This window comes from Mytilus galloprovincialis, unplaced genomic scaffold (genome assembly GCF_965363235.1).
Source record: "Mytilus galloprovincialis unplaced genomic scaffold, xbMytGall1.hap1.1 HAP1_SCAFFOLD_211, whole genome shotgun sequence".
Classification (NCBI taxonomy): domain Eukaryota; kingdom Metazoa; phylum Mollusca; class Bivalvia; order Mytilida; family Mytilidae; genus Mytilus; species Mytilus galloprovincialis.
Window position 1 is genome coordinate 1 of NW_027468135.1, and position 24,537 is coordinate 24,537.

Consider the following 24,537-nt stretch of genomic DNA (forward strand, 5'->3'; position numbering starts at 1 on the left):
AACAAGTAAGTAGAATGACGGATCGGTTGCGCTTAACATATCGCCTACAGCAATCAATACTATGAATTTGCGGATGCGTTCAATATATTAACAAGATAGCAGTGAGCGTTAAGTACCTAAAAATGATAGTCGTTACTAAGTCCTCGGTAGTATAGTGGTTAGTATCCCCGCCTGTCACGCGGGAGACCGGGGTTCGATTCCCCGCCGGGGAGGACATTATTTTTTACTTGGCTTTGGATTTTCATTCTTTAATTGTCAATTTGACCGGTATAGTAACACCGGAAAATACCTGTGTGAGGGTTTGAAACCAATCCAACTGTCATATTGTTTATGCCGTAGCATCTCTAGTTCATTTTACCAGACGACCAGTTAAGTTTTGAACACGTTCCCAACCTTCAAATTTGTCTACTTTTTAAGCATTCATGAGCATATTTTTGAAAAAAGATGCAAAGATAAACTAAACCTGACCATCACTGACATCAGTAATCCTTTATGACAGATTATTTACTCATTATTATAATATATCCCGAATGTGGTGAACGAGTCGAACTAATCACATTAAAATAAACATGAGTATGTCAATGCATGAAGAATTCTTGTAACATGTGTAAGGGCAGGACATACACTCGAATCGACACAATTTCCTTATTTCGTTCATATCGGACTCTATTCATTTTCAATGCTGAAAGACTACCGAAAAATTGAGTATTGGCGACATTCAAAAATTAATGGAGGACCCGGGCATCGATCCCGGTACCTCTCGCATGCTAAGCGAGCGCTCTACCATGTGAGCTAGTCCCCCTCTTGGGTAATATGTCATTAAATAACGCCTTTATGCGTACAGATGTCATTCAGTCACTTTATCGGTTCTAACTACAGTTCGAAGTAGTCTCGAGAGCTACATTTGTAGACAAGGAGAAATAGGTGATCAAGGAAAAGGCAATCAAGGATCTAATGAAGATTTATTTATATTTAGCACAATTACGTGATATGCCTACAACTGCTTTGGCGGTCGGTCGTTAAAACAAAATGAATAAGCTAGGTTGAAACGTGGTACATGCATAAAAAGCCGCTAATGTGCATTCGCTAAAATTCCTCGAACAGTGGTAATATTTGAGAGTGAAATGGGACCAAAAAATATCCCGTGAGGCGGAGTCGAACCACCGACCTAGAGATTCCAGATTTTCTTATTCCACTACAGTCTCCCGCTCTACCAACTGAGCTATCACGGGGTCTGTATACATATGGTTAAATTGATGATTTATACGTATTTGGGTGTATTGTACATTTAGTAATAAAAACAAACAAAAAAGCGCCATCAATTGAATCTGAAACGTATATTCGGGGAAGGAGGGGCGATAATTCATTAAGATATTTCAATTAGCAAGAGTAGCAGAGAAAACAAGTAAGTAGAATGACGGATCGGTTGCGCTTAACATATCGCCTACAGCAATCAATACTATGAATTTGCGGATGCGTTCAATATATTAACAAGATAGCAGTGAGCGTTAAGTACCTAAAAATGATAGTCGTTACTAAGTCCTCGGTAGTATAGTGGTTAGTATCCCCGCCTGTCACGCGGGAGACCGGGGTTCGATTCCCCGCCGGGGAGGACATTATTTTTTACTTGGCTTTGGATTTTCATTCTTTAATTGTCAATTTGACCGGTATAGTAACACCGGAAAATACCTGTGTGAGGGTTTGAAACCAATCCAACTGTCATATTGTTTATGCCGTAGCATCTCTAGTTCATTTTACCAGACGACCAGTTAAGTTTTGAACACGTTCCCAACCTTCAAATTTGTCTACTTTTTAAGCATTCATGAGCATATTTTTGAAAAAAGATGCAAAGATAAACTAAACCTGACCATCACTGACATCAGTAATCCTTTATGACAGATTATTTACTCATTATTATAATATATCCCGAATGTGGTGAACGAGTCGAACTAATCACATTAAAATAAACATGAGTATGTCAATGCATGAAGAATTCTTGTAACATGTGTAAGGGCAGGACATACACTCGAATCGACACAATTTCCTTATTTCGTTCATATCGGACTCTATTCATTTTCAATGCTGAAAGACTACCGAAAAATTGAGTATTGGCGACATTCAAAAATTAATGGAGGACCCGGGCATCGATCCCGGTACCTCTCGCATGCTAAGCGAGCGCTCTACCATGTGAGCTAGTCCCCCTCTTGGGTAATATGTCATTAAATAACGCCTTTATGCGTACAGATGTCATTCAGTCACTTTATCGGTTCTAACTACAGTTCGAAGTAGTCTCGAGAGCTACATTTGTAGACAAGGAGAAATAGGTGATCAAGGAAAAGGCAATCAAGGATCTAATGAAGATTTATTTATATTTAGCACAATTACGTGATATGCCTACAACTGCTTTGGCGGTCGGTCGTTAAAACAAAATGAATAAGCTAGGTTGAAACGTGGTACATGCATAAAAAGCCGCTAATGTGCATTCGCTAAAATTCCTCGAACAGTGGTAATATTTGAGAGTGAAATGGGACCAAAAAATATCCCGTGAGGCGGAGTCGAACCACCGACCTAGAGATTCCAGATTTTCTTATTCCACTACAGTCTCCCGCTCTACCAACTGAGCTATCACGGGGTCTGTATACATATGGTTAAATTGATGATTTATACGTATTTGGGTGTATTGTACATTTAGTAATAAAAACAAACAAAAAAGCGCCATCAATTGAATCTGAAACGTATATTCGGGGAAGGAGGGGCGATAATTCATTAAGATATTTCAATTAGCAAGAGTAGCAGAGAAAACAAGTAAGTAGAATGACGGATCGGTTGCGCTTAACATATCGCCTACAGCAATCAATACTATGAATTTGCGGATGCGTTCAATATATTAACAAGATAGCAGTGAGCGTTAAGTACCTAAAAATGATAGTCGTTACTAAGTCCTCGGTAGTATAGTGGTTAGTATCCCCGCCTGTCACGCGGGAGACCGGGGTTCGATTCCCCGCCGGGGAGGACATTATTTTTTACTTGGCTTTGGATTTTCATTCTTTAATTGTCAATTTGACCGGTATAGTAACACCGGAAAATACCTGTGTGAGGGTTTGAAACCAATCCAACTGTCATATTGTTTATGCCGTAGCATCTCTAGTTCATTTTACCAGACGACCAGTTAAGTTTTGAACACGTTCCCAACCTTCAAATTTGTCTACTTTTTAAGCATTCATGAGCATATTTTTGAAAAAAGATGCAAAGATAAACTAAACCTGACCATCACTGACATCAGTAATCCTTTATGACAGATTATTTACTCATTATTATAATATATCCCGAATGTGGTGAACGAGTCGAACTAATCACATTAAAATAAACATGAGTATGTCAATGCATGAAGAATTCTTGTAACATGTGTAAGGGCAGGACATACACTCGAATCGACACAATTTCCTTATTTCGTTCATATCGGACTCTATTCATTTTCAATGCTGAAAGACTACCGAAAAATTGAGTATTGGCGACATTCAAAAATTAATGGAGGACCCGGGCATCGATCCCGGTACCTCTCGCATGCTAAGCGAGCGCTCTACCATGTGAGCTAGTCCCCCTCTTGGGTAATATGTCATTAAATAACGCCTTTATGCGTACAGATGTCATTCAGTCACTTTATCGGTTCTAACTACAGTTCGAAGTAGTCTCGAGAGCTACATTTGTAGACAAGGAGAAATAGGTGATCAAGGAAAAGGCAATCAAGGATCTAATGAAGATTTATTTATATTTAGCACAATTACGTGATATGCCTACAACTGCTTTGGCGGTCGGTCGTTAAAACAAAATGAATAAGCTAGGTTGAAACGTGGTACATGCATAAAAAGCCGCTAATGTGCATTCGCTAAAATTCCTCGAACAGTGGTAATATTTGAGAGTGAAATGGGACCAAAAAATATCCCGTGAGGCGGAGTCGAACCACCGACCTAGAGATTCCAGATTTTCTTATTCCACTACAGTCTCCCGCTCTACCAACTGAGCTATCACGGGGTCTGTATACATATGGTTAAATTGATGATTTATACGTATTTGGGTGTATTGTACATTTAGTAATAAAAACAAACAAAAAAGCGCCATCAATTGAATCTGAAACGTATATTCGGGGAAGGAGGGGCGATAATTCATTAAGATATTTCAATTAGCAAGAGTAGCAGAGAAAACAAGTAAGTAGAATGACGGATCGGTTGCGCTTAACATATCGCCTACAGCAATCAATACTATGAATTTGCGGATGCGTTCAATATATTAACAAGATAGCAGTGAGCGTTAAGTACCTAAAAATGATAGTCGTTACTAAGTCCTCGGTAGTATAGTGGTTAGTATCCCCGCCTGTCACGCGGGAGACCGGGGTTCGATTCCCCGCCGGGGAGGACATTATTTTTTACTTGGCTTTGGATTTTCATTCTTTAATTGTCAATTTGACCGGTATAGTAACACCGGAAAATACCTGTGTGAGGGTTTGAAACCAATCCAACTGTCATATTGTTTATGCCGTAGCATCTCTAGTTCATTTTACCAGACGACCAGTTAAGTTTTGAACACGTTCCCAACCTTCAAATTTGTCTACTTTTTAAGCATTCATGAGCATATTTTTGAAAAAAGATGCAAAGATAAACTAAACCTGACCATCACTGACATCAGTAATCCTTTATGACAGATTATTTACTCATTATTATAATATATCCCGAATGTGGTGAACGAGTCGAACTAATCACATTAAAATAAACATGAGTATGTCAATGCATGAAGAATTCTTGTAACATGTGTAAGGGCAGGACATACACTCGAATCGACACAATTTCCTTATTTCGTTCATATCGGACTCTATTCATTTTCAATGCTGAAAGACTACCGAAAAATTGAGTATTGGCGACATTCAAAAATTAATGGAGGACCCGGGCATCGATCCCGGTACCTCTCGCATGCTAAGCGAGCGCTCTACCATGTGAGCTAGTCCCCCTCTTGGGTAATATGTCATTAAATAACGCCTTTATGCGTACAGATGTCATTCAGTCACTTTATCGGTTCTAACTACAGTTCGAAGTAGTCTCGAGAGCTACATTTGTAGACAAGGAGAAATAGGTGATCAAGGAAAAGGCAATCAAGGATCTAATGAAGATTTATTTATATTTAGCACAATTACGTGATATGCCTACAACTGCTTTGGCGGTCGGTCGTTAAAACAAAATGAATAAGCTAGGTTGAAACGTGGTACATGCATAAAAAGCCGCTAATGTGCATTCGCTAAAATTCCTCGAACAGTGGTAATATTTGAGAGTGAAATGGGACCAAAAAATATCCCGTGAGGCGGAGTCGAACCACCGACCTAGAGATTCCAGATTTTCTTATTCCACTACAGTCTCCCGCTCTACCAACTGAGCTATCACGGGGTCTGTATACATATGGTTAAATTGATGATTTATACGTATTTGGGTGTATTGTACATTTAGTAATAAAAACAAACAAAAAAGCGCCATCAATTGAATCTGAAACGTATATTCGGGGAAGGAGGGGCGATAATTCATTAAGATATTTCAATTAGCAAGAGTAGCAGAGAAAACAAGTAAGTAGAATGACGGATCGGTTGCGCTTAACATATCGCCTACAGCAATCAATACTATGAATTTGCGGATGCGTTCAATATATTAACAAGATAGCAGTGAGCGTTAAGTACCTAAAAATGATAGTCGTTACTAAGTCCTCGGTAGTATAGTGGTTAGTATCCCCGCCTGTCACGCGGGAGACCGGGGTTCGATTCCCCGCCGGGGAGGACATTATTTTTTACTTGGCTTTGGATTTTCATTCTTTAATTGTCAATTTGACCGGTATAGTAACACCGGAAAATACCTGTGTGAGGGTTTGAAACCAATCCAACTGTCATATTGTTTATGCCGTAGCATCTCTAGTTCATTTTACCAGACGACCAGTTAAGTTTTGAACACGTTCCCAACCTTCAAATTTGTCTACTTTTTAAGCATTCATGAGCATATTTTTGAAAAAAGATGCAAAGATAAACTAAACCTGACCATCACTGACATCAGTAATCCTTTATGACAGATTATTTACTCATTATTATAATATATCCCGAATGTGGTGAACGAGTCGAACTAATCACATTAAAATAAACATGAGTATGTCAATGCATGAAGAATTCTTGTAACATGTGTAAGGGCAGGACATACACTCGAATCGACACAATTTCCTTATTTCGTTCATATCGGACTCTATTCATTTTCAATGCTGAAAGACTACCGAAAAATTGAGTATTGGCGACATTCAAAAATTAATGGAGGACCCGGGCATCGATCCCGGTACCTCTCGCATGCTAAGCGAGCGCTCTACCATGTGAGCTAGTCCCCCTCTTGGGTAATATGTCATTAAATAACGCCTTTATGCGTACAGATGTCATTCAGTCACTTTATCGGTTCTAACTACAGTTCGAAGTAGTCTCGAGAGCTACATTTGTAGACAAGGAGAAATAGGTGATCAAGGAAAAGGCAATCAAGGATCTAATGAAGATTTATTTATATTTAGCACAATTACGTGATATGCCTACAACTGCTTTGGCGGTCGGTCGTTAAAACAAAATGAATAAGCTAGGTTGAAACGTGGTACATGCATAAAAAGCCGCTAATGTGCATTCGCTAAAATTCCTCGAACAGTGGTAATATTTGAGAGTGAAATGGGACCAAAAAATATCCCGTGAGGCGGAGTCGAACCACCGACCTAGAGATTCCAGATTTTCTTATTCCACTACAGTCTCCCGCTCTACCAACTGAGCTATCACGGGGTCTGTATACATATGGTTAAATTGATGATTTATACGTATTTGGGTGTATTGTACATTTAGTAATAAAAACAAACAAAAAAGCGCCATCAATTGAATCTGAAACGTATATTCGGGGAAGGAGGGGCGATAATTCATTAAGATATTTCAATTAGCAAGAGTAGCAGAGAAAACAAGTAAGTAGAATGACGGATCGGTTGCGCTTAACATATCGCCTACAGCAATCAATACTATGAATTTGCGGATGCGTTCAATATATTAACAAGATAGCAGTGAGCGTTAAGTACCTAAAAATGATAGTCGTTACTAAGTCCTCGGTAGTATAGTGGTTAGTATCCCCGCCTGTCACGCGGGAGACCGGGGTTCGATTCCCCGCCGGGGAGGACATTATTTTTTACTTGGCTTTGGATTTTCATTCTTTAATTGTCAATTTGACCGGTATAGTAACACCGGAAAATACCTGTGTGAGGGTTTGAAACCAATCCAACTGTCATATTGTTTATGCCGTAGCATCTCTAGTTCATTTTACCAGACGACCAGTTAAGTTTTGAACACGTTCCCAACCTTCAAATTTGTCTACTTTTTAAGCATTCATGAGCATATTTTTGAAAAAAGATGCAAAGATAAACTAAACCTGACCATCACTGACATCAGTAATCCTTTATGACAGATTATTTACTCATTATTATAATATATCCCGAATGTGGTGAACGAGTCGAACTAATCACATTAAAATAAACATGAGTATGTCAATGCATGAAGAATTCTTGTAACATGTGTAAGGGCAGGACATACACTCGAATCGACACAATTTCCTTATTTCGTTCATATCGGACTCTATTCATTTTCAATGCTGAAAGACTACCGAAAAATTGAGTATTGGCGACATTCAAAAATTAATGGAGGACCCGGGCATCGATCCCGGTACCTCTCGCATGCTAAGCGAGCGCTCTACCATGTGAGCTAGTCCCCCTCTTGGGTAATATGTCATTAAATAACGCCTTTATGCGTACAGATGTCATTCAGTCACTTTATCGGTTCTAACTACAGTTCGAAGTAGTCTCGAGAGCTACATTTGTAGACAAGGAGAAATAGGTGATCAAGGAAAAGGCAATCAAGGATCTAATGAAGATTTATTTATATTTAGCACAATTACGTGATATGCCTACAACTGCTTTGGCGGTCGGTCGTTAAAACAAAATGAATAAGCTAGGTTGAAACGTGGTACATGCATAAAAAGCCGCTAATGTGCATTCGCTAAAATTCCTCGAACAGTGGTAATATTTGAGAGTGAAATGGGACCAAAAAATATCCCGTGAGGCGGAGTCGAACCACCGACCTAGAGATTCCAGATTTTCTTATTCCACTACAGTCTCCCGCTCTACCAACTGAGCTATCACGGGGTCTGTATACATATGGTTAAATTGATGATTTATACGTATTTGGGTGTATTGTACATTTAGTAATAAAAACAAACAAAAAAGCGCCATCAATTGAATCTGAAACGTATATTCGGGGAAGGAGGGGCGATAATTCATTAAGATATTTCAATTAGCAAGAGTAGCAGAGAAAACAAGTAAGTAGAATGACGGATCGGTTGCGCTTAACATATCGCCTACAGCAATCAATACTATGAATTTGCGGATGCGTTCAATATATTAACAAGATAGCAGTGAGCGTTAAGTACCTAAAAATGATAGTCGTTACTAAGTCCTCGGTAGTATAGTGGTTAGTATCCCCGCCTGTCACGCGGGAGACCGGGGTTCGATTCCCCGCCGGGGAGGACATTATTTTTTACTTGGCTTTGGATTTTCATTCTTTAATTGTCAATTTGACCGGTATAGTAACACCGGAAAATACCTGTGTGAGGGTTTGAAACCAATCCAACTGTCATATTGTTTATGCCGTAGCATCTCTAGTTCATTTTACCAGACGACCAGTTAAGTTTTGAACACGTTCCCAACCTTCAAATTTGTCTACTTTTTAAGCATTCATGAGCATATTTTTGAAAAAAGATGCAAAGATAAACTAAACCTGACCATCACTGACATCAGTAATCCTTTATGACAGATTATTTACTCATTATTATAATATATCCCGAATGTGGTGAACGAGTCGAACTAATCACATTAAAATAAACATGAGTATGTCAATGCATGAAGAATTCTTGTAACATGTGTAAGGGCAGGACATACACTCGAATCGACACAATTTCCTTATTTCGTTCATATCGGACTCTATTCATTTTCAATGCTGAAAGACTACCGAAAAATTGAGTATTGGCGACATTCAAAAATTAATGGAGGACCCGGGCATCGATCCCGGTACCTCTCGCATGCTAAGCGAGCGCTCTACCATGTGAGCTAGTCCCCCTCTTGGGTAATATGTCATTAAATAACGCCTTTATGCGTACAGATGTCATTCAGTCACTTTATCGGTTCTAACTACAGTTCGAAGTAGTCTCGAGAGCTACATTTGTAGACAAGGAGAAATAGGTGATCAAGGAAAAGGCAATCAAGGATCTAATGAAGATTTATTTATATTTAGCACAATTACGTGATATGCCTACAACTGCTTTGGCGGTCGGTCGTTAAAACAAAATGAATAAGCTAGGTTGAAACGTGGTACATGCATAAAAAGCCGCTAATGTGCATTCGCTAAAATTCCTCGAACAGTGGTAATATTTGAGAGTGAAATGGGACCAAAAAATATCCCGTGAGGCGGAGTCGAACCACCGACCTAGAGATTCCAGATTTTCTTATTCCACTACAGTCTCCCGCTCTACCAACTGAGCTATCACGGGGTCTGTATACATATGGTTAAATTGATGATTTATACGTATTTGGGTGTATTGTACATTTAGTAATAAAAACAAACAAAAAAGCGCCATCAATTGAATCTGAAACGTATATTCGGGGAAGGAGGGGCGATAATTCATTAAGATATTTCAATTAGCAAGAGTAGCAGAGAAAACAAGTAAGTAGAATGACGGATCGGTTGCGCTTAACATATCGCCTACAGCAATCAATACTATGAATTTGCGGATGCGTTCAATATATTAACAAGATAGCAGTGAGCGTTAAGTACCTAAAAATGATAGTCGTTACTAAGTCCTCGGTAGTATAGTGGTTAGTATCCCCGCCTGTCACGCGGGAGACCGGGGTTCGATTCCCCGCCGGGGAGGACATTATTTTTTACTTGGCTTTGGATTTTCATTCTTTAATTGTCAATTTGACCGGTATAGTAACACCGGAAAATACCTGTGTGAGGGTTTGAAACCAATCCAACTGTCATATTGTTTATGCCGTAGCATCTCTAGTTCATTTTACCAGACGACCAGTTAAGTTTTGAACACGTTCCCAACCTTCAAATTTGTCTACTTTTTAAGCATTCATGAGCATATTTTTGAAAAAAGATGCAAAGATAAACTAAACCTGACCATCACTGACATCAGTAATCCTTTATGACAGATTATTTACTCATTATTATAATATATCCCGAATGTGGTGAACGAGTCGAACTAATCACATTAAAATAAACATGAGTATGTCAATGCATGAAGAATTCTTGTAACATGTGTAAGGGCAGGACATACACTCGAATCGACACAATTTCCTTATTTCGTTCATATCGGACTCTATTCATTTTCAATGCTGAAAGACTACCGAAAAATTGAGTATTGGCGACATTCAAAAATTAATGGAGGACCCGGGCATCGATCCCGGTACCTCTCGCATGCTAAGCGAGCGCTCTACCATGTGAGCTAGTCCCCCTCTTGGGTAATATGTCATTAAATAACGCCTTTATGCGTACAGATGTCATTCAGTCACTTTATCGGTTCTAACTACAGTTCGAAGTAGTCTCGAGAGCTACATTTGTAGACAAGGAGAAATAGGTGATCAAGGAAAAGGCAATCAAGGATCTAATGAAGATTTATTTATATTTAGCACAATTACGTGATATGCCTACAACTGCTTTGGCGGTCGGTCGTTAAAACAAAATGAATAAGCTAGGTTGAAACGTGGTACATGCATAAAAAGCCGCTAATGTGCATTCGCTAAAATTCCTCGAACAGTGGAAATATTTGAGAGTGAAATGGGACCAAAAAATATCCCGTGAGGCGGAGTCGAACCACCGACCTAGAGATTCCAGATTTTCTTATTCCACTACAGTCTCCCGCTCTACCAACTGAGCTATCACGGGGTCTGTATACATATGGTTAAATTGATGATTTATACGTATTTGGGTGTATTGTACATTTAGTAATAAAAACAAACAAAAAAGCGCCATCAATTGAATCTGAAACGTATATTCGGGGAAGGAGGGGCGATAATTCATTAAGATATTTCAATTAGCAAGAGTAGCAGAGAAAACAAGTAAGTAGAATGACGGATCGGTTGCGCTTAACATATCGCCTACAGCAATCAATACTATGAATTTGCGGATGCGTTCAATATATTAACAAGATAGCAGTGAGCGTTAAGTACCTAAAAATGATAGTCGTTACTAAGTCCTCGGTAGTATAGTGGTTAGTATCCCCGCCTGTCACGCGGGAGACCGGGGTTCGATTCCCCGCCGGGGAGGACATTATTTTTTACTTGGCTTTGGATTTTCATTCTTTAATTGTCAATTTGACCGGTATAGTAACACCGGAAAATACCTGTGTGAGGGTTTGAAACCAATCCAACTGTCATATTGTTTATGCCGTAGCATCTCTAGTTCATTTTACCAGACGACCAGTTAAGTTTTGAACACGTTCCCAACCTTCAAATTTGTCTACTTTTTAAGCATTCATGAGCATATTTTTGAAAAAAGATGCAAAGATAAACTAAACCTGACCATCACTGACATCAGTAATCCTTTATGACAGATTATTTACTCATTATTATAATATATCCCGAATGTGGTGAACGAGTCGAACTAATCACATTAAAATAAACATGAGTATGTCAATGCATGAAGAATTCTTGTAACATGTGTAAGGGCAGGACATACACTCGAATCGACACAATTTCCTTATTTCGTTCATATCGGACTCTATTCATTTTCAATGCTGAAAGACTACCGAAAAATTGAGTATTGGCGACATTCAAAAATTAATGGAGGACCCGGGCATCGATCCCGGTACCTCTCGCATGCTAAGCGAGCGCTCTACCATGTGAGCTAGTCCCCCTCTTGGGTAATATGTCATTAAATAACGCCTTTATGCGTACAGATGTCATTCAGTCACTTTATCGGTTCTAACTACAGTTCGAAGTAGTCTCGAGAGCTACATTTGTAGACAAGGAGAAATAGGTGATCAAGGAAAAGGCAATCAAGGATCTAATGAAGATTTATTTATATTTAGCACAATTACGTGATATGCCTACAACTGCTTTGGCGGTCGGTCGTTAAAACAAAATGAATAAGCTAGGTTGAAACGTGGTACATGCATAAAAAGCCGCTAATGTGCATTCGCTAAAATTCCTCGAACAGTGGTAATATTTGAGAGTGAAATGGGACCAAAAAATATCCCGTGAGGCGGAGTCGAACCACCGACCTAGAGATTCCAGATTTTCTTATTCCACTACAGTCTCCCGCTCTACCAACTGAGCTATCACGGGGTCTGTATACATATGGTTAAATTGATGATTTATACGTATTTGGGTGTATTGTACATTTAGTAATAAAAACAAACAAAAAAGCGCCATCAATTGAATCTGAAACGTATATTCGGGGAAGGAGGGGCGATAATTCATTAAGATATTTCAATTAGCAAGAGTAGCAGAGAAAACAAGTAAGTAGAATGACGGATCGGTTGCGCTTAACATATCGCCTACAGCAATCAATACTATGAATTTGCGGATGCGTTCAATATATTAACAAGATAGCAGTGAGCGTTAAGTACCTAAAAATGATAGTCGTTACTAAGTCCTCGGTAGTATAGTGGTTAGTATCCCCGCCTGTCACGCGGGAGACCGGGGTTCGATTCCCCGCCGGGGAGGACATTATTTTTTACTTGGCTTTGGATTTTCATTCTTTAATTGTCAATTTGACCGGTATAGTAACACCGGAAAATACCTGTGTGAGGGTTTGAAACCAATCCAACTGTCATATTGTTTATGCCGTAGCATCTCTAGTTCATTTTACCAGACGACCAGTTAAGTTTTGAACACGTTCCCAACCTTCAAATTTGTCTACTTTTTAAGCATTCATGAGCATATTTTTGAAAAAAGATGCAAAGATAAACTAAACCTGACCATCACTGACATCAGTAATCCTTTATGACAGATTATTTACTCATTATTATAATATATCCCGAATGTGGTGAACGAGTCGAACTAATCACATTAAAATAAACATGAGTATGTCAATGCATGAAGAATTCTTGTAACATGTGTAAGGGCAGGACATACACTCGAATCGACACAATTTCCTTATTTCGTTCATATCGGACTCTATTCATTTTCAATGCTGAAAGACTACCGAAAAATTGAGTATTGGCGACATTCAAAAATTAATGGAGGACCCGGGCATCGATCCCGGTACCTCTCGCATGCTAAGCGAGCGCTCTACCATGTGAGCTAGTCCCCCTCTTGGGTAATATGTCATTAAATAACGCCTTTATGCGTACAGATGTCATTCAGTCACTTTATCGGTTCTAACTACAGTTCGAAGTAGTCTCGAGAGCTACATTTGTAGACAAGGAGAAATAGGTGATCAAGGAAAAGGCAATCAAGGATCTAATGAAGATTTATTTATATTTAGCACAATTACGTGATATGCCTACAACTGCTTTGGCGGTCGGTCGTTAAAACAAAATGAATAAGCTAGGTTGAAACGTGGTACATGCATAAAAAGCCGCTAATGTGCATTCGCTAAAATTCCTCGAACAGTGGTAATATTTGAGAGTGAAATGGGACCAAAAAATATCCCGTGAGGCGGAGTCGAACCACCGACCTAGAGATTCCAGATTTTCTTATTCCACTACAGTCTCCCGCTCTACCAACTGAGCTATCACGGGGTCTGTATACATATGGTTAAATTGATGATTTATACGTATTTGGGTGTATTGTACATTTAGTAATAAAAACAAACAAAAAAGCGCCATCAATTGAATCTGAAACGTATATTCGGGGAAGGAGGGGCGATAATTCATTAAGATATTTCAATTAGCAAGAGTAGCAGAGAAAACAAGTAAGTAGAATGACGGATCGGTTGCGCTTAACATATCGCCTACAGCAATCAATACTATGAATTTGCGGATGCGTTCAATATATTAACAAGATAGCAGTGAGCGTTAAGTACCTAAAAATGATAGTCGTTACTAAGTCCTCGGTAGTATAGTGGTTAGTATCCCCGCCTGTCACGCGGGAGACCGGGGTTCGATTCCCCGCCGGGGAGGACATTATTTTTTACTTGGCTTTGGATTTTCATTCTTTAATTGTCAATTTGACCGGTATAGTAACACCGGAAAATACCTGTGTGAGGGTTTGAAACCAATCCAACTGTCATATTGTTTATGCCGTAGCATCTCTAGTTCATTTTACCAGACGACCAGTTAAGTTTTGAACACGTTCCCAACCTTCAAATTTGTCTACTTTTTAAGCATTCATGAGCATATTTTTGAAAAAAGATGCAAAGATAAACTAAACCTGACCATCACTGACATCAGTAATCCTTTATGACAGATTATTTACTCATTATTATAATATATCCCGAATGTGGTGAACGAGTCGAACTAATCACATTAAAATAAACATGAGTATGTCAATGCATGAAGAATTCTTGTAACATGTGTAAGGGCAGGACATACACTCGAATCGACACAATTTCCTTATTTCGTTCATATCGGACTCTATTCATTTTCAATGCTGAAAGACTACCGAAAAATTGAGTATTGGCGACATTCAAAAATTAATGGAGGACCCGGGCATCGATCCCGGTACCTCTCGCATGCTAAGCGAGCGCTCTACCATGTGAGCTAGTCCCCCTCTTGGGTAATATGTCATTAAATAACGCCTTTATGCGTACAGATGTCATTCAGTCACTTTATCGGTTCTAACTACAGTTCGAAGTAGTCTCGAGAGCTACATTTGTAGACAAGGAGAAATAGGTGATCAAGGAAAAGGCAATCAAGGATCTAATGAAGATTTATTTATATTTAGCACAATTACGTGATATGCCTACAACTGCTTTGGCGGTCGGTCGTTAAAACAAAATGAATAAGCTAGGTTGAAACGTGGTACATGCATAAAAAGCCGCTAATGTGCATTCGCTAAAATTCCTCGAACAGTGGTAATATTTGAGAGTGAAATGGGACCAAAAAATATCCCGTGAGGCGGAGTCGAACCACCGACCTAGAGATTCCAGATTTTCTTATTCCACTACAGTCTCCCGCTCTACCAACTGAGCTATCACGGGGTCTGTATACATATGGTTAAATTGATGATTTATACGTATTTGGGTGTATTGTACATTTAGTAATAAAAACAAACAAAAAAGCGCCATCAATTGAATCTGAAACGTATATTCGGGGAAGGAGGGGCGATAATTCATTAAGATATTTCAATTAGCAAGAGTAGCAGAGAAAACAAGTAAGTAGAATGACGGATCGGTTGCGCTTAACATATCGCCTACAGCAATCAATACTATGAATTTGCGGATGCGTTCAATATATTAACAAGATAGCAGTGAGCGTTAAGTACCTAAAAATGATAGTCGTTACTAAGTCCTCGGTAGTATAGTGGTTAGTATCCCCGCCTGTCACGCGGGAGACCGGGGTTCGATTCCCCGCCGGGGAGGACATTATTTTTTACTTGGCTGTGGATTTTCATTCTTTAATTGTCAATTTGACCGGTATAGTAACACCGGAAAATACCTGTGTGAGGGTTTGAAACCAATCCAACTGTCATATTGTTTATGCCGTAGCATCTCTAGTTCATTTTACCAGACGACCAGTTAAGTTTTGAACACGTTCCCAACCTTCAAATTTGTCTACTTTTTAAGCATTCATGAGCATATTTTTGAAAAAAGATGCAAAGATAAACTAAACCTGACCATCACTGACATCAGTAATCCTTTATGACAGATTATTTACTCATTATTATAATATATCCCGAATGTGGTGAACGAGTCGAACTAATCACATTAAAATAAACATGAGTATGTCAATGCATGAAGAATTCTTGTAACATGTGTAAGGGCAGGACATACACTCGAATCGACACAATTTCCTTATTTCGTTCATATCGGACTCTATTCATTTTCAATGCTGAAAGACTACCGAAAAATTGAGTATTGGCGACATTCAAAAATTAATGGAGGACCCGGGCATCGATCCCGGTACCTCTCGCATGCTAAGCGAGCGCTCTACCATGTGAGCTAGTCCCCCTCTTGGGTAATATGTCATTAAATAACGCCTTTATGCGTACAGATGTCATTCAGTCACTTTATCGGTTCTAACTACAGTTCGAAGTAGTCTCGAGAGCTACATTTGTAGACAAGGAGAAATAGGTGATCAAGGAAAAGGCAATCAAGGATCTAATGAAGATTTATTTATATTTAGCACAATTACGTGATATGCCTACAACTGCTTTGGCGGTCGGTCGTTAAAACAAAATGAATAAGCTAGGTTGAAACGTGGTACATGCATAAAAAGCCGCTAATGTGCATTCGCTAAAATTCCTCGAACAGTGGTAATATTTGAGAGTGAAATGGGACCAAAAAATATCCCGTGAGGCGGAGTCGAACCACCGACCTAGAGATTCCAGATTTTCTTATTCCACTACAGTCTCCCGCTCTACCAACTGAGCTATCACGGGGTCTGTATACATATGGTTAAATTGATGATTTATACGTATTTGGGTGTATTGTACATTTAGTAATAAAAACAAACAAAAAAGCGCCATCAATTGAATCTGAAACGTATATTCGGGGAAGGAGGGGCGATAATTCATTAAGATATTTCAATTAGCAAGAGTAGCAGAGAAAACAAGTAAGTAGAATGACGGATCGGTTGCGCTTAACATATCGCCTACAGCAATCAATACTATGAATTTGCGGATGCGTTCAATATATTAACAAGATAGCAGTGAGCGTTAAGTACCTAAAAATGATAGTCGTTACTAAGTCCTCGGTAGTATAGTGGTTAGTATCCCCGCCTGTCACGCGGGAGACCGGGGTTCGATTCCCCGCCGGGGAGGACATTATTTTTTACTTGGCTTTGGATTTTCATTCTTTAATTGTCAATTTGACCGGTATAGTAACACCGGAAAATACCTGTGTGAGGGTTTGAAACCAATCCAACTGTCATATTGTTTATGCCGTAGCATCTCTAGTTCATTTTACCAGACGACCAGTTAAGTTTTGAACACGTTCCCAACCTTCAAATTTGTCTACTTTTTAAGCATTCATGAGCATATTTTTGAAAAAAGATGCAAAGATAAACTAAACCTGACCATCACTGACATCAGTAATCCTTTATGACAGATTATTTACTCATTATTATAATATATCCCGAATGTGGTGAACGAGTCGAACTAATCACATTAAAATAAACATGAGTATGTCAATGCATGAAGAATTCTTGTAACATGTGTAAGGGCAGGACATACACTCGAATCGACACAATTTCCTTATTTCGTTCATATCGGACTCTATTCATTTTCAATGCTGAAAGACTACCGAAAAATTGAGTATTGGCGACATTCAAAAATTAATGGAGGACCCGGGCATCGATCCCGGTACCTCTCGCATGCTAAGCGAGCGCTCTACCATGTGAGCTAGTCCCCCTCTTGGGTAATATGTCATTAAATAACGCCTTTATGCGTACAGATGTCATTCAGTCACTTTATCGGTTCTAACTACAGTTCGAAGTAGTCTCGAGAGCTACATTTGTAGACAAGGAGAAATAGGTGATCAAGGAAAAGGCAATCAAGGATCTAATGAAGATTTATTTATATTTAGCACAATTACGTGATATGCCTACAACTGCTTTGGCGGTCGGTCGTTAAAACAAAATGAATAAGCTAGGTTGAAACGTGGTACATGCATAAAAAGCCGCTAATGTGCATTCGCTAAAATTCCTCGAACAGTGGTAATATTTGAGAGTGAAATGGGACCAAAAAATATCCCGTGAGGCGGAGTCGAACCACCGACCTAGAGATTCCAGATTTTCTTATTCCACTACAGTCTCCCGCTCTACCAACTGAGCTATCACGGGGTCTGTATACATATGGTTAAATTGATGATTTATACGTATTTGGGTGTATTGTACATTTAGTAATAAAAACAAACAAAAAAGCGCCATCAATTGAATCTGAAACGTATATTCGGGGAAGGAGGGGCGATAATTCATTAAGATATTTCAATTAGCAAGAGTAGCAGAGAAAACAAGTAAGTAGAATGACGGATCGGTTGCGCTTAACATATCGCCTACAGCAATCAATACTATGAATTTGCGGATGCGTTCAATATATTAACAAGATAGCAGTGAGCGTTAAGTACCTAAAAATGATAGTCGTTACTAAGTCCTCGGTAGTATAGTGGTTAGTATCCCCGCCTGTCACGCGGGAGACCGGGGTTCGATTCCCCGCCGGGGAGGACATTATTTTTTACTTGGCTTTGGATTTTCATTCTTTAATTGTCAATTTGACCGGTATAGTAACACCGGAAAATACCTGTGTGAGGGTTTGAAACCAATCCAACTGTCATATTGTTTATGCCGTAGCATCTCTAGTTCATTTTACCAGACGACCAGTTAAGTTTTGAACACGTTCCCAACCTTCAAATTTGTCTACTTTTTAAGCATTCATGAGCATATTTTTGAAAAAAGATGCAAAGATAAACTAAACCTGACCATCACTGACATCAGTAATCCTTTATGACAGATTATTTACTCATTATTATAATATATCCCGAATGTGGTGAACGAGTCGAACTAATCACATTAAAATAAACATGAGTATGTCAATGCATGAAGAATTCTTGTAACATGTGTAAGGGCAGGACATACACTCGAATCGACACAATTTCCTTATTTCGTTCATATCGGACTCTATTCATTTTCAATGCTGAAAGACTACCGAAAAATTGAGTATTGGCGACATTCAAAAATTAATGGAGGACCCGGGCATCGATCCCGGTACCTCTCGCATGCTAAGCGAGCGCTCTACCATGTGAGCTAGTCCCCCTCTTGGGTAATATGTCATTAAATAACGCCTTTATGCGTACAGATGTCATTCAGTCACTTTATCGGTTCTAACTACAGTTCGAAGTAGTCTCGAGAGCTACATTTGTAGACAAGGAGAAATAGGTGATCAAGGAAAAGGCAATCAAGGATCTAATGAAGATTTATTTATATTTAGCACAATTACGTGATATGCCTACAACTGCTTTGGCGGTCGGTCGTTAAAACAAAATGAATAAGCTAGGTTGAAACGTGGTACATGCATAAAAAGCCGCTAATGTGCATTCGCTAAAATTCCTCGAACAGTGGTAATATTTGAGAGTGAAATGGGACCAAAAAATATCCCGTGAGGCGGAGTCGAACCACCGACCTAGAGATTCCAGATTTTCTTATTCCACTACAGTCTCCCGCTCTACCAACTGAGCTATCACGGGGTCTGTATACATATGGTTAAATTGATGATTTATACGTATTTGGGTGTATTGTACATTTAGTAATAAAAACAAACAAAAAAGCGCCATCAATTGAATCTGAAACGTATATTCGGGGAAGGAGGGGCGATAATTCATTAAGATATTTCAATTAGCAAGAGTAGCAGAGAAAACAAGTAAGTAGAATGACGGATCGGTTGCGCTTAACATATCGCCTACAGCAATCAATACTATGAATTTGCGGATGCGTTCAATATATTAACAAGATAGCAGTGAGCGTTAAGTACCTAAAAATGATAGTCGTTACTAAGTCCTCGGTAGTATAGTGGTTAGTATCCCCGCCTGTCACGCGGGAGACCGGGGTTCGATTCCCCGCCGGGGAGGACATTATTTTTTACTTGGCTTTGGATTTTCATTCTTTAATTGTCAATTTGACCGGTATAGTAACACCGGAAAATACCTGTGTGAGGGTTTGAAACCAATCCAACTGTCATATTGTTTATGCCGTAGCATCTCTAGTTCATTTTACCAGACGACCAGTTAAGTTTTGAACACGTTCCCAACCTTCAAATTTGTCTACTTTTTAAGCATTCATGAGCATATTTTTGAAAAAAGATGCAAAGATAAACTAAACCTGACCATCACTGACATCAGTAATCCTTTATGACAGATTATTTACTCATTATTATAATATATCCCGAATGTGGTGAACGAGTCGAACTAATCACATTAAAATAAACATGAGTATGTCAATGCATGAAGAATTCTTGTAACATATATATATATATATATTCTTTATTGCCTCCAGGAGGAGAGTGAAAATAATGAACATGATAAACACAATAATTAAACAATTGAACAAAATAAACAATTAAAGTAAATCAGAAAATGTCATGATCAGTTGAAGTGAGTAAATTGTCAGTAGCGGATATTACAGTTATATTAATATTGTAGTAAAGTCCCAAATTTATGGATATATCGAACGCATATAGCTTGGAATGTCTCTAGTTGGTCGGTTTCTAGTAGAAAATTGTCCGAATTACAAGAAAGTAAATAATAAAATAGTTCTTCATCCGACATGTTTGATAGGAAGATACTAAAAGTAATTGGATCGATGTTTATAATTTCACACCAAAAGTTCTCACGTGTTTCGTCAAGATAGTCACACGAAGAAATAGTATGAACTATTGGATCTAAAAACATTTGACCACATCTGTCACATAGAATGTATTGCCTATTGTCATTGTCTTTTACTATACAGCAGACAGAAATCAAGAAGTGTGCTTGTTTTCTTAGGTTAGGACGCTTCAATGCTATAGTCCATGCAGGGTGAGGTGTATAATCTTTTTTGATCATTTTAAAAGCAACAAAATCATCATCAATGTTAATACGTCTTGTCCAATTAACAATTTCGAAAGCGGTCACTGCAGTTTTGACAATGCGCTTCCATATTAGAGGTGTTGGAAAAAGTCCGGTTTCACAGAAATCGTTAAAATATGATGATAACTCATACTTCCTCAAGATGTTTATTATATCAACAGTAAATCCCAAATTTGAATAGCTTCCGTCGTTGTATTTAAAGTCGTTAACTCTACGAATTAATATACGGAAAGATATACTTTCGCACGGAAGATTACATATCCGTCCTAGGAAATAAAGTTTCTTTTCGTCCACATAACTTTCAATGCTAAACCAACCGATCATCGGAAGGCACATATCACTTCGTGTGCGCCGTGGTAAACCTTGAATGTTTTTGCAAATGTAGTGCTGAGTTCTTTCCAACATTAACCATTCAGTAGAAGTAAGTTTGCCCCATAGTTCACATCCGTACAACGCCTTCGGATAACACACTTGTTTTACAAATTTTGAACAAACAATAGGGTTTAAAATAGCTGGATGAACACCTAGACGGATTAAAGATATGACGGTTGCACGCAGTGTTCTGCAAACGTCTATTGTACGATCCATCGTCTTAAGGCACGTATACAGATTAATTCCACAATGTTTCGCCATCTTAACTGTCGATATTGGTTCATTATATAGAAGCACATCGGTTCCAGTTGTAGGTTTACCAAAATGTAAGAGCTGACTTTTTCCTGCTGAGAACGAAAAGCTCCAACGGATGCTGTACTCTTCGCAAATTTTTACCATAACTTGTGAAGATTGGCGATCAGTTGCGATTATTGAAATATCGTCAGCTTGAACAGGCGTGCTGGCGTTGAGGTCATGTATAAAAGCACCTTGTTGGCTGGACTCTAATTTGTCAATGAGGTCGTTGATAAAAATTAAGTACAGTTTTGCTGAAAGTACACTTCCTTGCCTAACACCACGATGCAACTTGAACCAATTTGACAACTTTCCACCAGAGAATACCGCACTCGTGAGATCAGAATACATATTATCAAGAAGACACCATAATTTTGCGGGAATGCCATATTCGTACAATTTGATGCGCAAGCCGTCGTGTGGGACAGTGTCAAACGCCTTAGTACTGTCTAATAGAACGATTTTGACGGGTCCGCCTTTTTCAATGTGATGAAATTTAACTTCTTGTAAATTGTATGATGCATTCATGCTACTCAGTTGTTTTTGATAAGCAACTTGCTGGTGATTCGGAAAATCGGGTCTCAATTTTGTAAGTTCGTTCTCAAGCAGTTTTTCAAATATTTTAGCGATACTTGGCACTAGAGATATCCCACGATATGAGTTAGTATCAGTGCGAGGTTTTTTCCACCCTTAAAAAGGAGGAAAATAATGCTTTTTCGCCACTCACCAGGTATATATCCGCATTGTATTATCATGTTGAACAAATGATGTAGATGTTTCAAGAGTAATTTTCCTCCGTATTTGATGTGTTCATATGCGATACGATCATGGCCACACGCCTTGTTGTTTTTCAAATGCGAACAAATGTTAATGACATCAGAGTAACTAAATTGTAAATCATCCTTCTCGTTGAGAGTTCTATTTGTTTCACGAATGGTTGATACGCGGTCTGATATGTAGGTTTCACGGTCTGGTTCACTGTACACAGATTGCGAAAAAACGTTTTGAAAATGGTCATACCATATATTCATTAGATCGTTACTATCCGTAAATAAAGTGCCATCTTTCTTTAGAGCTGTACAGGTGTGTGGCTTCTGTTTCCGCTTATTAAGAATGATCCATACTGACTTTTGGTCAACGTCAATGTCATTTTCAATTTTCTGAGCAATAGCACTTTCATATTCGTCAATTGCGGATCTTTGAGCATCACGAAAAGCCTTTTTGGCCTGCTTGTAATGATTGAACGCATCGCATTTTAAATCATGGCAGTTACAGTTGTTTAACCATTCGATTCTTTTCAAACGCATCATGTCGCGCAAATGAGTAAGACTTTTATTCCAATATGGCTTTTGATAAGGTTTGAATATAGAGTACGGCAATGTCTCTTGTTCGGCTTGCTTAATTGCTGACACTATCTTATCGTAGTAATCCTCAATAATCAGTTTATTAATTTCGTGTCTTGGAAATTCGGACGTCCACAAGTGTTGTGATAATGCGAACGAATAGTCATTTATGTAACCAAACTTGCGTGCACGATCCCAAGAAACGGAACGAGTTGATTGTTCACCTTCAGTATGAGTGAGAACTGAGTTTTCTATTGTTATTGAACATAATATTGGTCGATGGTCAGATACTGAAAAAGGTTGACTGTCTATAACTTTTGCATTTGACACTTTTCCAATTTCTGATAGTGGCATAAGAATATGATCGATACAAGTAGACGGACCATTATCGTATGATTGAAACGTTGTTACTGGTCCATGGCAAAACATTTGCGTATTTACTGAAAACAATTCGTACTCTTGTATTAAGGAATACATAAGCCTACTTCTTTCGTCGGGGTTAAATTTATAACGCGGGCCTTGAATCTTTGTATTGAAGTCGCCCATTAGTATGATAGATCCCATATCTTTATATACAGAACAAATTTCATGCAAAAGTTCAACATTATACTGGTACAGTTGATGAGGTTGAGTTGTAGCTGGTAAATAAATTGATAGAATAATGAAAGTTTGTACGTTAGGTAAGTTAACTTGGATGCCTATGATTCTGTCACTATCAATGTCTATTTCAGTAACAAATGAAACAATGTCTTTTGACACTAAGAAGGCTACCCCACACCGACTGTTGCATGACATTGATTCAGGATTATGCATGTCCACACCTTTTGCTATGGAGACAAATTTATTATCTATAGTGTTAAGTACATGAAGCTGGTATGTACGTAACCAATGCTCGGAAATAGCACAAATGTTAACCTTGTATTCAGCTAATAAATCGGAGAGACATGATATACTAGAAAAAAGTCCCCTACAGTTCCAGCACATCAAATTTAGATTGTTACATGCCATTGCGTCTGTAAGATGATATCGAATGCTCACTCACAAATTGTTGCCAGGAAAGCCATGGTTTAGTAAAAATTCCACTTGGCCAGAAATATGGATCACAAATATACGGTTCGTCATCTGATATGACGTTTAGCTGTGCGGAAGCTGTCCTTTTATTATGTCTGTCAAAATAGCGAATGAAAGTTACTTTTACGTTTCGATCTTCTAAATACTTCCGCATAAGTTTCTCAGATCCGTTACGCTTATCGATACCACCGACATAAAACCGACTGACTTTTTTCTTATGGACAACTCCTTTGAATGTTGAGCATACTGAACTCGGAAAGTGAACCGGAATTTTATGTTGACTATTATTAGTGTTTTCAAGTGGTTGATCCTTATTGAGTACATTTTCAACAGAGTCTGGTGTAATGTTTGAAGACGCAATGACCGATGCAAATGACTTTTTATGTAAGAAGCCTTTTTCAACGTTTTTCTTAGGGTGATTGACATAAACAGGTTTAACAATTGAGTCTCTCAAAAGTGAAGAGTCAGTTTCATTGTTTTCATTTGACATATCAACATTAATCTCTGTATTTGTCGTCAAATCAGTAGGTACAGGCTTTGAAGTAGCAAGTGCATAAGACATTTGGTTGGAACATGTTAGTTGCTTGACGTTTTTCTCCAACGCGTTCATACGTTTTCTCAGTTCTGTTACAGATTGGTTGTTGGACA

General features: G+C 38.6%; 28 non-coding genes across 28 annotated transcripts; all 28 read right to left on the minus strand.

Moving 5' to 3' along the window:
- Positions 1–729: 729 nt before the first annotated feature.
- Positions 730–802, minus strand: Trnaa-agc (transfer RNA alanine (anticodon AGC)). Its single transcript has one exon. It is a non-coding gene; the product is annotated as a tRNA-Ala (tRNA).
- Positions 803–1,140: 338 nt separating this feature from the next.
- Positions 1,141–1,232, minus strand: Trnay-gua (transfer RNA tyrosine (anticodon GUA)). The gene is given in 2 exon segments: positions 1,141–1,176; positions 1,196–1,232. It is a non-coding gene; the product is annotated as a tRNA-Tyr (tRNA).
- Positions 1,233–2,129: 897 nt separating this feature from the next.
- Positions 2,130–2,202, minus strand: Trnaa-agc (transfer RNA alanine (anticodon AGC)). The gene has a single exon. It is a non-coding gene; the product is annotated as a tRNA-Ala (tRNA).
- A 338-nt stretch (positions 2,203–2,540) lies between these two features.
- On the minus strand, positions 2,541–2,632 carry Trnay-gua (transfer RNA tyrosine (anticodon GUA)). Its single transcript is given in 2 exon segments — positions 2,541–2,576; positions 2,596–2,632. It is a non-coding gene; the product is annotated as a tRNA-Tyr (tRNA).
- Positions 2,633–3,529: 897 nt separating this feature from the next.
- Positions 3,530–3,602, minus strand: Trnaa-agc (transfer RNA alanine (anticodon AGC)). The gene has a single exon. It is a non-coding gene; the product is annotated as a tRNA-Ala (tRNA).
- A 338-nt stretch (positions 3,603–3,940) lies between these two features.
- On the minus strand, positions 3,941–4,032 carry Trnay-gua (transfer RNA tyrosine (anticodon GUA)). The gene is given in 2 exon segments: positions 3,941–3,976; positions 3,996–4,032. It is a non-coding gene; the product is annotated as a tRNA-Tyr (tRNA).
- Positions 4,033–4,929: 897 nt separating this feature from the next.
- Trnaa-agc (transfer RNA alanine (anticodon AGC)) lies at positions 4,930–5,002 on the minus strand. The gene has a single exon. It is a non-coding gene; the product is annotated as a tRNA-Ala (tRNA).
- Positions 5,003–5,340: 338 nt separating this feature from the next.
- Trnay-gua (transfer RNA tyrosine (anticodon GUA)) lies at positions 5,341–5,432 on the minus strand. The gene is given in 2 exon segments: positions 5,341–5,376; positions 5,396–5,432. It is a non-coding gene; the product is annotated as a tRNA-Tyr (tRNA).
- An 897-nt stretch (positions 5,433–6,329) lies between these two features.
- Positions 6,330–6,402, minus strand: Trnaa-agc (transfer RNA alanine (anticodon AGC)). Its single transcript has one exon. It is a non-coding gene; the product is annotated as a tRNA-Ala (tRNA).
- A 338-nt stretch (positions 6,403–6,740) lies between these two features.
- On the minus strand, positions 6,741–6,832 carry Trnay-gua (transfer RNA tyrosine (anticodon GUA)). The gene is given in 2 exon segments: positions 6,741–6,776; positions 6,796–6,832. It is a non-coding gene; the product is annotated as a tRNA-Tyr (tRNA).
- Positions 6,833–7,729: 897 nt separating this feature from the next.
- On the minus strand, positions 7,730–7,802 carry Trnaa-agc (transfer RNA alanine (anticodon AGC)). Its single transcript has one exon. It is a non-coding gene; the product is annotated as a tRNA-Ala (tRNA).
- Positions 7,803–8,140: 338 nt separating this feature from the next.
- On the minus strand, positions 8,141–8,232 carry Trnay-gua (transfer RNA tyrosine (anticodon GUA)). Its single transcript is given in 2 exon segments — positions 8,141–8,176; positions 8,196–8,232. It is a non-coding gene; the product is annotated as a tRNA-Tyr (tRNA).
- An 897-nt stretch (positions 8,233–9,129) lies between these two features.
- On the minus strand, positions 9,130–9,202 carry Trnaa-agc (transfer RNA alanine (anticodon AGC)). Its single transcript has one exon. It is a non-coding gene; the product is annotated as a tRNA-Ala (tRNA).
- A 338-nt stretch (positions 9,203–9,540) lies between these two features.
- Trnay-gua (transfer RNA tyrosine (anticodon GUA)) lies at positions 9,541–9,632 on the minus strand. The gene is given in 2 exon segments: positions 9,541–9,576; positions 9,596–9,632. It is a non-coding gene; the product is annotated as a tRNA-Tyr (tRNA).
- An 897-nt stretch (positions 9,633–10,529) lies between these two features.
- Trnaa-agc (transfer RNA alanine (anticodon AGC)) lies at positions 10,530–10,602 on the minus strand. The gene has a single exon. It is a non-coding gene; the product is annotated as a tRNA-Ala (tRNA).
- A 338-nt stretch (positions 10,603–10,940) lies between these two features.
- Positions 10,941–11,032, minus strand: Trnay-gua (transfer RNA tyrosine (anticodon GUA)). Its single transcript is given in 2 exon segments — positions 10,941–10,976; positions 10,996–11,032. It is a non-coding gene; the product is annotated as a tRNA-Tyr (tRNA).
- An 897-nt stretch (positions 11,033–11,929) lies between these two features.
- Positions 11,930–12,002, minus strand: Trnaa-agc (transfer RNA alanine (anticodon AGC)). The gene has a single exon. It is a non-coding gene; the product is annotated as a tRNA-Ala (tRNA).
- A 338-nt stretch (positions 12,003–12,340) lies between these two features.
- On the minus strand, positions 12,341–12,432 carry Trnay-gua (transfer RNA tyrosine (anticodon GUA)). Its single transcript is given in 2 exon segments — positions 12,341–12,376; positions 12,396–12,432. It is a non-coding gene; the product is annotated as a tRNA-Tyr (tRNA).
- Positions 12,433–13,329: 897 nt separating this feature from the next.
- Trnaa-agc (transfer RNA alanine (anticodon AGC)) lies at positions 13,330–13,402 on the minus strand. Its single transcript has one exon. It is a non-coding gene; the product is annotated as a tRNA-Ala (tRNA).
- A 338-nt stretch (positions 13,403–13,740) lies between these two features.
- On the minus strand, positions 13,741–13,832 carry Trnay-gua (transfer RNA tyrosine (anticodon GUA)). Its single transcript is given in 2 exon segments — positions 13,741–13,776; positions 13,796–13,832. It is a non-coding gene; the product is annotated as a tRNA-Tyr (tRNA).
- An 897-nt stretch (positions 13,833–14,729) lies between these two features.
- Positions 14,730–14,802, minus strand: Trnaa-agc (transfer RNA alanine (anticodon AGC)). Its single transcript has one exon. It is a non-coding gene; the product is annotated as a tRNA-Ala (tRNA).
- A 338-nt stretch (positions 14,803–15,140) lies between these two features.
- On the minus strand, positions 15,141–15,232 carry Trnay-gua (transfer RNA tyrosine (anticodon GUA)). Its single transcript is given in 2 exon segments — positions 15,141–15,176; positions 15,196–15,232. It is a non-coding gene; the product is annotated as a tRNA-Tyr (tRNA).
- An 897-nt stretch (positions 15,233–16,129) lies between these two features.
- On the minus strand, positions 16,130–16,202 carry Trnaa-agc (transfer RNA alanine (anticodon AGC)). Its single transcript has one exon. It is a non-coding gene; the product is annotated as a tRNA-Ala (tRNA).
- A 338-nt stretch (positions 16,203–16,540) lies between these two features.
- Positions 16,541–16,632, minus strand: Trnay-gua (transfer RNA tyrosine (anticodon GUA)). Its single transcript is given in 2 exon segments — positions 16,541–16,576; positions 16,596–16,632. It is a non-coding gene; the product is annotated as a tRNA-Tyr (tRNA).
- Positions 16,633–17,529: 897 nt separating this feature from the next.
- On the minus strand, positions 17,530–17,602 carry Trnaa-agc (transfer RNA alanine (anticodon AGC)). Its single transcript has one exon. It is a non-coding gene; the product is annotated as a tRNA-Ala (tRNA).
- Positions 17,603–17,940: 338 nt separating this feature from the next.
- Positions 17,941–18,032, minus strand: Trnay-gua (transfer RNA tyrosine (anticodon GUA)). Its single transcript is given in 2 exon segments — positions 17,941–17,976; positions 17,996–18,032. It is a non-coding gene; the product is annotated as a tRNA-Tyr (tRNA).
- Positions 18,033–18,929: 897 nt separating this feature from the next.
- Trnaa-agc (transfer RNA alanine (anticodon AGC)) lies at positions 18,930–19,002 on the minus strand. The gene has a single exon. It is a non-coding gene; the product is annotated as a tRNA-Ala (tRNA).
- Positions 19,003–19,340: 338 nt separating this feature from the next.
- Trnay-gua (transfer RNA tyrosine (anticodon GUA)) lies at positions 19,341–19,432 on the minus strand. Its single transcript is given in 2 exon segments — positions 19,341–19,376; positions 19,396–19,432. It is a non-coding gene; the product is annotated as a tRNA-Tyr (tRNA).
- Between the last annotated feature and the right edge of the window lie 5,105 nt (positions 19,433–24,537).